Source organism: Ceratotherium simum, chromosome 3 (assembly GCF_057802395.1).
Source record: "Ceratotherium simum simum isolate JZ-2026a chromosome 3, ASM5780239v1, whole genome shotgun sequence".
Classification (NCBI taxonomy): domain Eukaryota; kingdom Metazoa; phylum Chordata; class Mammalia; order Perissodactyla; family Rhinocerotidae; genus Ceratotherium; species Ceratotherium simum.
The window spans coordinates 62,656,407-62,668,664 of record NC_141902.1 but is presented as its reverse complement, the minus strand read 5'-3'; the positions used below and the strand labels follow the sequence as shown (position 1 = coordinate 62,668,664).

The 12,258-nt window shown below is 53.3% G+C and overlaps 1 protein-coding gene across 3 annotated transcripts in view; it reads right to left on the bottom strand.

The window, feature by feature from the left end:
• Positions 1-10,844, bottom strand: part of PAQR5 (progestin and adipoQ receptor family member 5) — a 79,828-nt gene extending 68,984 nt beyond the window's left edge. For 2 of the 3 annotated variants that reach the window (XM_087428612.1, XM_004421751.3), the window contains exon 1: positions 10,776-10,844. The gene's annotated coding sequence lies outside the window, so the exon portion shown is untranslated. Of the gene's footprint in view, positions 1-4,175; positions 4,235-10,775 lie in introns of those variants that run through there. The other variant, XM_087428613.1, reaches the window with a different exon arrangement.
• Positions 10,845-12,258: the final 1,414 nt, after the last annotated feature.

Sequence of the window (12,258 nt, the reverse complement as noted above, 5' to 3'; positions counted from 1 at the left end):
CCTCGTGGCTGAGCCAATTTCATCCTTCTTCACACAATTTCCTTTTTTTTTTCACTTACAATTTTTTTTAAACCATAGGTCAGGTTCTAGACAGGATGTGTACCAAAAACATCTAAGAAATAAACTATTGACTTCTCAGATTTCAGAAACTGACGCCCTCCCCTCTTGGCGCCCTTCTCACAGCGGCAGCTCCCCACCTCGCCGTTCACAAGAAGGACTCCCCGCGGGGAGAAGCATTACTGAGCCCTGATCTGGGGAAACACTTGTTTCCTGCCCTGGGGTCAACCGAAGGATACTTGAGGAGGCAACAAACCCCCACTGGAAGTTTTCAAAGCCTCACAGTCCCTCACAGAAATGCAAGGTCACCGAGTCCATCTGGTCCCATGCAGCGCGCGGCCCCCCAGGACTCCCCTCCTGGCAGAGAGGCTTCGAGGCGCGCAGCTCCCCCAGTGCTGACAGAGCCCGCAGGGACTCCGCTGCCTCCCGTCCTTTCTCACCTTGGCTGCTCACCTGTCGCCCCCAGGGTAGCCATCACCATCCTCCTGCCACCCCGGAGGCCTGATGCTCCATCTCCCCGGGGACACCTGGCCTGCAGAATGCCAGAAACAGGGGCCTCCACCCTGGACTTCCTTCCCCTTCCTCTGTCACCTTTTCCAGACTCACTGTCTGCTTGAGCTCTTCCTCTTTCAAGAAGTCTTCTCTGCCAGCCGCAGCTGGCTCCCCCCGTTCTCTGCACTCGCTGCTGGGGCTCTATGGCATATGGGTGGATGGGTACACGGACAAGAGAGACACTCGCCACAGACTCGGACCACCCACAGCACCCGGCCCAGCGCAGAGCTCACCAGAACTAGGTATGCACTTGCTGAACGTGAGGTTATTTCCTCACAAATTCCACTCTCAAAAGGCAAACAACTCTCTAGGCAACAATACAGAGAAATCGCAGGGTACCATGAGCAATCGCCACTTGTGTGCACGCGTTTATGAACATCCCGTGGATTTATTGACTTATAGCTCACAGGCCTGGAATCTAGGCCAGCATTATTAGACTAGGCAAATTCCCCTCCGTCGCCCCCACAAACAAAAAGACTCTGTGTGACTTGAACAAGACCCCCAACCCCTATACAGCAATGCCACTGCCAACCATCCACCGTTATTGCATGATTCTCCATATTTTGAAGACTTTTTGGTCTTCAAGAACTCTTCTCCCCATTCAAATGCCACTGGACGGTCAGAACCAGTTGACAGGTGTGGGCATCTGCTCCCAGGGGAAGGAGGCTCTGGGAGAGAGGAGGGGTTCTTCATGGGGGAGGCAGAAAGCACCAGGATGGCGGAGGCTCACTTGAGACAGGCAGGGAAACACCTCCTCTGTGTAACAGGCAGAAGGGGGGAGGAGGGTGCCGGTGCCAGGGGTTGGTGGTAGCTAGTGGAGGGAGTGAAGGCAGACAGCTGAGTGCGTCCAGGGATGGGGCTGTGTTAATGCGAAGTCAGAAAGGTGGGGACAAGGGAGTTTACTGTCTTAGCAAGAGTTGGGTTGGACCCATGTCACCGTTTAGGTTCCTCATCATAAGCAGCTTCCCAGCCCTACCCCGAACCCCCCGAGGGAGTGAACACCAAGTCAAATTACGCCTGGGAATTAAACAATTGTTTTCAAAAAGCACCTACAGGGCCCACCCTGCATCTTTGACCCTATCCCCATACCCCGCCAAATTCACCTCCTCATTGTATATTTTTCTCCAGCCTCCCAGTTCTGATCACCGCCCCCCTCCCACACACACACTCCCCTATGCCTCCCACTCTGTGCTCCTGTCATTCCCACCAGGAGCCTCTCCTCGTCTCCAGCCCACCTCCTCCAGGAAGTCTGCCCTGAGAGCTTGCTTATTTAACCACTCACACGGTGACAGTTCTGGAGCCTCCCTGGGACCTGCAGTTTACTGACCCTCATGCTCTGTCCCTGCCCAAGGCTCCCTGTCGTCTCCACGGTACCCGTGGGATTTTAATTTATGGAGATGACTGAATGGCACATGGAGAGGCTGATGCCATTGAAAAAAGAGCTCACTACTCACATTTCCCAAGAGAAGGGGCACACTGCACAGGACCACAAGGGCAGCACTAGGTTTTGGTCAGGAGGCAGAAGCAGGAGTGAGAAGAAGGCTAGGCCAGAGCCTGTATTAGGGTTTCCACGGAAAAGGCGAGGCAGGGCGGGGGAAGCAGTGCAGGACTGGCTGGTTTGAATAGTCCCAGGGGGCTCCGGGGCATAGCAGCTGTCCCTAGTTATCGGGTACCTGCCTGGGATGGGTCAGGGCAGGGGAAACAACGGCGGGTGTGTGACAGCGAGATAAGGAGGTGGCTCAGAGAATGGGCTCTGGATCACAGGGGAGGCGTAAACAACTTTGGCCGTTGAGTGTGGCCCTGCGATTAAGGGATACCAAATGGACAAATCCAGAATCTAAGAAAACACAGAAGAACACCCGTCATCCACTCACTCCCCTCGCCCAGCTAGGCTTCTAGGGTTCGCTGATCCAATCTCTCTCTCACTGACACAGCAACCCTCCTGCCCCTCTAAGTGTCTGTTACCTCATTAACAACCCCACCCCTGGACGAACTCAACTATGCACCTTCACTCCCTCAACTTGTCTCCAACCCCCTGGCATCGGCACCCTCCTCCCTTGGTTCTGCCTGTTACACAGCAGAGGTGTCTCCAGTCCCAGGTCCAATCTGGAATGCACCTCAATGCTTCCTCGGGGAGCCCTGTGCCTGGGACCACCCCTCTCTACTGAATCTCTCCCATCAACATTCATAATTCTTAAAAAATAGTAGTAACAGCAAAAAACTCCTTGAGCAGTCAGGGGAAAAAAACACTTGTAATTTATATTCTAGATAAAAGACTAGTTTCCTGAATACATAAGGATCGCCTCCAATTCAATAAGAAAAAGACCAACCATCTGATAGAAAATGGGCAAAACATATAAATAGATAGTTCACAGAAAAGGAAATACAAATGGCTCTTATATCTATAAAAACATGTTCAACCTTATTCAGAGCAAGAAAAATGCAAATTAAAACTATATTGAGAAACTATTTTTGTCTTCCAGATTGGCAAATTATCAGTAAGTTTGGTAACACTCTATGTCGCAAGGTGTGGAAAAATGAGCATCCTCATACATTGCTGGTAGGAGTGTACATTCTCATAAATTCAAGGAGAGAAACATGCTGATATCTTTCAAAATACAAACACACATACTTTCTGACCCATCAATTCCACTTCTGGGACTTTATCCCACATGTACCCACCTACGTTGCAAAACGACTAGAGCACAAGGGGATTCAATGGGGGACATTGTGACGTCCAAAAGACAGGACATTAGTGGGGCCAGCCCGGTGGTGTAGTGGTTAAGTTTTCGTGCTCTGCTTCGGCGGCCCGGGGTTCACAGGTTCAGATCCCGGGCACGGACCTACACACTGCTCATCAAGCCATGCTGTGGCGGCGTCCCATATATAAAGTAGAGGAAGATGGGCACAGATGTTAGCTCAGGGATAATCTTCTTCACCAAAAACAAACAAAAAAAAACAAACAAAAAAGACAGGACATTAGTTAAATCAATTAGGTGACATCCATATAGTGGAACATGATATAGCTGTCAATGAGATTGAAGACACATGATTGAAGACGCTGTCTTGAATCTCAGACAGCTAAGTGGGAAAAGAAGGAATCAGGGGGAGGAGAATGCATCCAGTGTGCTGCCACTGGGGGAAAGACCTACCACTGTATTTACTGGTCTGTGCATGAAAAAGTTCTGGCAGAATATGCAAGAAGTTGGTCAAGCTGCCTCTGAGGAGGGGAGGGAAGTGGGAGGCTAAGGGAGATGGGGGATGAAGACTTTTCACAGGGAAATCTTCACAATTTTTGAATTCTGAACCATGTACATCTATTTTCTAAGAAAAAAAGGGGAGGGGCAAACAAGCAAGATTAAATGAACGAATAAAACCTTCCCTAACCCACTTCCCTTCCTGCCTTCCACACTCGCTCTCCTCAGCTCCACTGACACATTTTCGGGACAGCCGTCTGCCCGCTGTCTCCCTTCCCTCCCGCCCGTTCCTCAGCCGCCTCAGTCTGACCTCCCCCACCAACGGCTCTTTCTGGTCTTGAAATCCGGCGGCCGCTTCCCAGTTCTCACCTTACTTGCTCGGGCTCCGCAGACTTTCCAGTGGACCACGCGCTCCTCCCTGAACCCTCTTCCGCGGGCTTCCACGGCGCCGCACACTCCGGGTTGCTCTGCTCCCTCTCTGGGAACTCCTCCCCAGCCTCTGCAGGCTCCTCCTCCTCAAGCTCCAAATGCTGGTGCTTCTGGAGCTGACTTCCAGGCCCTCCCCTCTGCTCTGCTCTTCTTGGTTCACGCGCTCTCCCTGGGCTATCTCATCCACGCCAAGGCTTCACTCATCATCTGTACGCATCTAACTCCCAAATGTATATCTCCAGCCAGACCTCTCTTCTGAGCTCAGGGCCCCAGGTATCTCCAATCCAACATGCCCAAAATGTAACTCGACAGTTTCCAGCCAGTTTCATCCTCCACACCCGGAAGGCTTCCTTGCCTGCATTCCCTCTTGGGTATCCCTGGAATCCATCCACTCTTCCCCACCTCCACCACTGCTCACCTAACGGCAGCCTTCTTCATCGGCTCCGCCAGCCTCCTCGCTGGTCTCCCTCACACTTTCCCACCTCAGGGCCTTTGCACACACTGGTACTTGTACCCTGAATACTCTCCTCCACTCTCCACCCTTGTTTTATCTTGATTAGTTCTTATCTATCTTTTAGAACTGAGATTAACGTCATTTCCTCAAGAAGGCTTTCCTGACCACTGGACCAATGGATCTCAACTGAGGGTGATTTTGCCCCACAGGGGACATTGGGCAATGTCTGATGGCATTTTTGGTTGTCACGACTGAGATGGGAGTATGTGTGTGGCTACTGTCATCTAGTGGGTAGAGGCCAGGGATGCTGCTAAACATCTTACAATGCACAGGACAGGCCCCACAACACGGAATTATCTGGTCCAAAATGTCAATAGTGCCGAGGTGAGAACACTGCCCTAGACTAAACCATATCCCCATGACACACTTTCATAACACACTCCATTTCTCCTAGTGCCACCTATCATGATTGTGATTAAATCTTTACTGTGCAAAGGTATTGGCCAAGCTCCATTTTCTAAGCTTTATGAGATGAATAAATGAGTTAAAGTCACTGGCTCATGTTTCTCTCTATACCTCCATCAGCATGGAGCCTTGAGCTTGACAGTGAAAATATGTGGACTGACATGAAATGCCAGGGTAAGGATTGGCCCATACTTACCACTGTGTCCTGGCCTCCAACTCCGCTGGGTCCTCTGTGCCATCTGACGGCAGTCCTTTCTCTTGCCCTCGACCAGCTTCTCTCCCTGTACCACAGCACGCAGCCCTGTACAGTTCCACGGGCCCCTTCAAGCCAGCCAGGCCCAAGCTTCATCTTGTCAAACCCCCTCAGCACCTTGTCAAATTGGCTGCTCCTCCTGTAAGCTCACCCAGGCAGCGGCACCAGCATTCACCCGGCGCCAACCCCAAAAACCTGGGCACCCTTGTGCAGCACATCCTCCCTTCAGACTGCTCCCTCCACCCACCCCAACAACGTGGCTTCAGTGTTACCTAGTTTTCTCCCACTTGGTTCTTGCCTTAAGCCTCCTTCCCTCCCAGTCCATCTGCGACATCACTCCCGGCTATGTCCTCCTAAGACGACAACTGGCCTGTATCACTTCCTGATTAAAAACCCCTTCGATGCTCCTCACCGCCCACAGTGCAGAGCCCATGCTCCCTAGCCCGGCCCAAGACCCCCCTACTCCAGCCCTCCACAGCCTCATCTCCAGCCACACCCTGCTTCAACCCCAAGCACAAACGCCCCCGTGCCACTTGTTTCATGCCACAGTCTAGGCTCTCCCATCCCCTCCCTTCCCCTCCCCTCCCCTCTCCCTCTCCTACCCTTCCCCTTCCTCTACGTCCATCCCTGGAGATCTCACGTTCATCCTTATAATCTAGTTCAAACACTTCATCCTCAACAGTATGGCGGTTCCTCGAAAAAATTAAACATAGAATTTCCATATGATCCAGCTATTCCACTTCTGAGAATATGCCCCCCAAAATTGAAAGCAGGGTCTCAAACAAATATTTGTATACCCACGTTCATAGCAGCACTATTGACAATAGTCAAAAGGTGGAAGCAACCCAAGTGTCCACTGACCGATGAATGGATAAACAAAATGTGGGATATCCACACAATGGAATATTACACAGTCTTAAAAAGGAAGGAAATTCTGATGCACACTACAACACAGGTGAATCTTAAAACATGATGCTAAGTGAAAGAAGCCAGACACAAAGGTTCACATGTATGGTTCTACTGACATGAGGTACCTCGACTAGTCAAATTCACAGAGACAGAAAGAAGAATGGTGCTTACTAGGGGCTGGCAGAGGAGGGAACGGGGAGTTAGTGTTTAACGGGTACAGAATTTCAGTTTTCTAAAGTGAAAAGAGTTCCAGGGTTGAATGGTGATGATGGTTGCACAACAACGTGAATGTACTTAATGACACTGAACTGTATGCTTTAAAATGCTTAAAACAGTCAATTTTATGTTATGCATATTTTACCACACTAAAAAAAGGCAAAAAATAAACCCAAACCCACCTTTTCTTGTTGAAACCCTGTACACACTACCACCACCTCCCCAAATGCACGCTTTCCCCCATCCATTCCCAACTCCCTGCTTAACTCCCCAGGTGCCACTGCCCAGAGAGACCCTCCTCCGTGCATGCTCACACGCGTCGTAGTGCACTGCAACTACAGACTGACCTCTCCGTCCTCCAGACTGAAGGTTTCTGCAGGCAGGGACCATGTCTAACTCACTGCTCCTTCCCCAGCATCTAGCCCGCAGTCTAGAGCAGTCTGTAGTCCTTCAATGAGGACTGTAAATGAATAACCCAAACCAATCGTTTTGGGTTAATACTACCCCAAATCTCACAACCTGCTGTCCCCAGAACAATGATTTACTTCCAAGATTCATCAGCAAAGCCCTCCCACTCCTGGAGAAGATAAATCCTGGCCCTTCCATTAAGCAACAAAGTCAGAAGGGGCTTCCATGGACAAAGTTAATAAACAGCTAAGCAGGGAGGAATAAACAAAATAAAACCACGCCGGGTCGGGGCAGGCCCTTGCCTCTAACACCACCATGCTCGCCTCTTCCTCCTGTGTCAGCGGGGAGACTGATTCACTTCCTGTGTCCACTCCCAGGGCAGCGTGAGAGGGGACCGTTGAGAAGCCTAGTCCTTAGAGCACATAGAGACGATTAGTCACAGGCTGGAAGGCTGCTGACCTTAGCGCATGGCCGACCACAGGGCTGCCTCCCCAGCCCCCCACCTTCTTACGTAACCCAAGGTCTGGAAGGCAATGAGAACTTGGCCTTGGCTCTCAGCAAGAGGCCCAGCCAGCCCAGAGCCTTCCCTTTTCTCATTGCTCACATCCACCCTATAAGCCCTTGGAGCCCCCACCTCTGGACTCCTCATTTATACATAGTCCACATTTACAGAGCAGGGGCTGGAAGGAGAAAACTGTCCCCTAGGTCCTGAGGGTCATCCTTGGGAGGGTCTTCTGAGATCATCTAACCCAGTGGTTCTCAACCAGAGATGATTTTGCCCCCATGGGACATCTGGCAACACCTGGAGACATTTTTGGTTGTCCAGAAGGAAGAGGGAGGTGGTACTATGGCACCTGGTGGGTAGAGGCCAGGGATGCTGCTCAACAGCTTACAATGCACAGGACAGCTCCCACAATACAGAATTATCCCGTCCAAAATGTCAGTAGTCCCTGATCTAAGCCAAGCTGTCTCCTGTACAGAGAAGGAAACTGAGGCCCAGGAAGCGACCGGGCCACACTCACACTGTGAGTTAGATGTGTCAGAATTAGAATCCAGGATCCCACCAGCCACACCAGCCTTCAGCTCCCAAGAGTGCAGTGACCAACACAAGGACTGGTGGCAAGCTGGCAGAGTGGCTGAATTTGGAACCACGAGATCTAGAAGCCCACCATGGCTGGGCTCTGGGCCTCTGGCAGGCTCCCAGCGAATCCCACCAAGGTTAGCCTGGCCACGGGGCTCCTAAACAGTCAAGGAGGAAGAATGTCTTAGGGGGCTATGGTGTGTCCAGGCAAAAGGCCCGTTGAGGCTTAGGCAAAATTTGCCACTCAAGTCCCCGTAGAGGACACTGGGGTGGCCCTGGCCTGGTGTCAAGGCCAGAAGTGAGGACAGCTCTATAAGATAAACCCTGGCTTAGGGGACAGGGCATGGGTGGGAATCACACCTCAAATCACTGCTTTGGGGGACACTTTTTTCCTAGATGCCAAAAATGACTGTATCTCTCACACCTGTTGGCTCCTCAGTGCCATTCTGCAAAATTTCAAAATAACATCTGGAGTTACCCTTGTCCTTCCCCCAGGAGCCAACACCATGTCTCCACCCACGGGCCAGACACCAGGGCACAGGTCCAGGCATCAGAGCTGATGGTGCAACCCCATTATTTATGAAGGACTGACTCACATCACGTCACAACAGGCGTACTTTTCCATCCACCGTTGCTGAAGCCACCAAACTGGCAGTGATAGTGGCGATAAAGAGAAGGCCAGGGGACAGGAATGCGTGAGCTATGTCTCAGGTCAAGGCCTCACCCTCTTCAGGGGAAGGGAGCCCATAGGGAGTGGCTGGGGGGCAAGGCTGGTGGGGGGACCTACAGTGGCCTCAGACATAGGAGGAGTCACTGCTGCAGATTCATTTCTTCAGGCAAAGCATTATCACTGTTCCCTCCACCTGCCCTGTCTCCTTCCTCCAACAAGCTGGTAAACTCCTACACATCCTTCAAGGCCCAACTTCTGGAGTCCCTCCCCAACATCAATTCCAACTCTTAATCTGGCAAACCACATTGATAGTGGAAAAAGATTTTCTCACATACACATGAGAAAATAACAGTCATCTCTCATAGTTTGCGTTGAAACTAACGGAGCCCTTTGGACCACTCACTCTCATAAAACCATGCAGATTCTATCGTCTCCATTTTACAGATGAGGACATTGAGGCCCAGATTAGCAAGTTCTCTTCCCGCAACCCATGGTTGCCCCATGGAGTGGTAAGGAGAGGAAGGAGGCAATGATGATTAAAGTTTCCAAATAAAATTTCCTGGAGGGATGGGTAAGAAGTTGGGTATAGATGGAACATAGGGCCTCTGCCTCCAACCCAGGCCAGGGCCAAGCTGGGATGTGCTCACTGGTTTAAAAAAAAAACAAGTTTCCCCAAGTGGGTAAGGATGTCAAGGATCCTCAGTGGTGACGGTGGGCACCCTTGTGGTCCAGTTTGTCAGAGTGTCCGTTCTGCTCACCAAGGGCAAAGATCCGTCAGCTGGAAAAGAACCTCTGCTGTTTCAGCTTAATTCATCCCATTCTTGTCGGGCACCTTCTGCGGGCCGGGTACTATAGCTACAGCAGCGAACAAAACAGGTCCCTGCCTCCTGCAGTTCTCCTGGCTCAGCAAGGAGCTGGCTCTCTCTTGGAAGAGCTTCCCGACCAGATTTTATTTCTTCCTGGAGATGCCCTCTCCTGGCCTACCCCTTTCAGGGGAAGAACCTCAAAGGAAGGGGGAGAAAGAAACGAAACCCTGCTGTGTCAGGGGCCCAGCAAAAATGGAGAACCAACCATCTGGCTTTAGAAGACTGTGGTTTGAGGTTCAGGTCCACCACTTTTCCCCAGCAAATTACTTAACCTCTTTGAGCCTCCCTTTTTTCTCACCTGCCAATAGAATAAGACCTACTACTCTACTGGTTACCATGGGGGTAAAATGAAATCAGAGATGCGCTGATGTTAGTGATGTTAGCTTTTCTCTGACCCACTGACCTCCCCGATCTGTTCTCTCTGGTTCTGCGTGGGAAGGGGCATCTTCCATTCCCATTTCCACTCTGAGCTGAGCCCCCCTTGCAGCCTAGGCTGGATGAAGCCCATTCTGCTCAAATCAGCAAGGGATCTATGTCCCTTGATGCATGTCCCTGCAGGGCGGTGGGCCACCACTCTCCTGCGCTCATCTGACTGGGGCTTGGGAAGGGCTGGGGGAGTCAAGGGAGACAGGGAGACAGGACAGAAGCCGGGACTCCTCGTGGCTGGGCACCTACTTCAATAGGGCCCAGACGGACCCCGCTGGGCAGAGGGCCGCCGCCTCACCCGCACCCCGCCTCGCTCAACCCAGTCTCCTATCGTATATCCGGCCCGAGGGGGCGGGAAGCACAAATATAAACATCTCTTAAGAAATCGCCAACTCTGCAGTCCCCTTCTAAGGATATTTTTAAGGGACTGGGGGACGTGGGGGAGGGACGCAAACGCTCAGAACAGTGAGAGACGGGGAAAGTGAGAAAGCAAAACTCAACCGATTTCACCGAGCCCCTGTGCGCCCGCAGCAGCCGCCCCACCTTCGCCCCGGCTCCTGGCACTGCGGGAGGCTGGGCGGAGGGCGCGCGGGAGAGGGGCTGCAGTTCACCGCCGCCCGGGGCACGGCCGTCCGGGCGCAGACTTTCCAAGAACCGCCCTTGGATTGGCCGGCGGGCTCCGAGGGAACGGGGGCGCCGCGGAGGTGGGGTGCGCAGGGACCGGGAGGCTGGCCGGTCGCGCGCGGCGGGGACCCGCGGGCGGCACAGGCGAGGAGTCCCGCCCGCGGTTACCTGGCTTCGAGGGTCCCGGGCGTCCAGTGGAGAGGGCGCAGGGACACTCCTCCCGGGCCGCCGCGGCCCCCAGACACGCGGCCGCTGCACCTGGCCCGGCCGGTCCGCGCCTACCCCGCGGTCCCCGCCCCGGGTCCCCTCCCGCGCGGGGCGGGGCGGGGCGGGGCGGCCGAGGGAGGAGCCGAAAGCAAGGGGTCCCCCTCCCCTCGTGGGGCCCGCACCTGACGACCTGCCACCGACCCTGAACTCCGTGACCTCCAAACGGTCGCCCCACCACTCGCTAGCCTGAGGTGAGACCAAAGTCATGCGCCCAGGTGGCGTCAGGGGGTGCGCATAGCCCCCTCACCGCGCCCCCCCCCACGCCCTTCACACCCACCCGCACTCCCAGGGCTGAGGGCTGGCAGCCCCAAGGCCTCCTTGAGGGCACGGCCGCTGAGCCTGCCCTTTCGAAGAATGCATGGGGTGGGGCACAGGGAAGGGAAAAACAACTGGGTACCCGCAGCCCAACCCTAGTGTCTTCTTCCCTGGCGGGAGAGGCTCCGGGCTGTTCTTGGCCCTGCCTTCAGTTCCACCTGCTCTCATCGGAGTGTCCATGCCACGAGGAGCTGTGTCACCCTTCACCCTTTCCCAAGTCTCCACTTCCCAGGTCTGGACGGTGCCGGGCCTGGACCTCTGCCACTCAGTGGACACAGCATAAGAGGTAAAGGGACACGGAGGTCACAGAAGAAACACTTGGCCCAGGGCCCCAGACTCTGTGGCTACTCCCAGGTGCTGAAGGAACAGGTTGCAGCCACTTCCTGCCCCCACCGCTCAGAGTCCCAGAGGAACTCGGAGAAATCCAGCCCTTGGACAAAACTCGCAGTCTGATGTGGGGTCGTGCAGCCTTGGCCCCAGACTCCCTGAGCTCCTGCTCCCTGCTTTGCTTTGTTTGCTAAGTGTGCAGGCAGTAGAAGGAGCACTGGACCAGGAGTCTGGAGACTTGGGCTCTAGCCTCCAGTTAGCTCTGTGACCCTAGATAAGTCTCTGTCCATTTCTGGCCCTCAGTTTCCCCATTTGCCGCGAGTGAGTTGCGGTTGATTATCTGTAAGGCCCTGTTTATGGATCCTGAATCATGCTATTGGGCCTCTTGCTTATTAGGTTTTTCTGCGGCTGCATGTCTTCTAAAGGTGTGTGCATGTGTGTCCCTCAGTCTAGATTAGCTTGTCCTCTCAGACCTAAGTTCTTGAAGGGAAAGTGATGAGGCTGAACTAACAGGTGGGCAGTCATCCTGTGCAAACCAGAGCGTGACGGGAATGCTGGCTTAGGGAGTGGATCCCAGTCCCGCTTATGCTGAATTCAGAGTGGCCTCAGACAAGTCCCTCATTCACAGTCCCTGCTCTGCCTTCCCAAGGGTGTTGAGGGACTAAATGAGACGTCAGACATGAAGCCCTCTGAAGGGGGAAGGCAAGGGATTGTGTGCTTTCTGACGTCACCTTTTGATGCC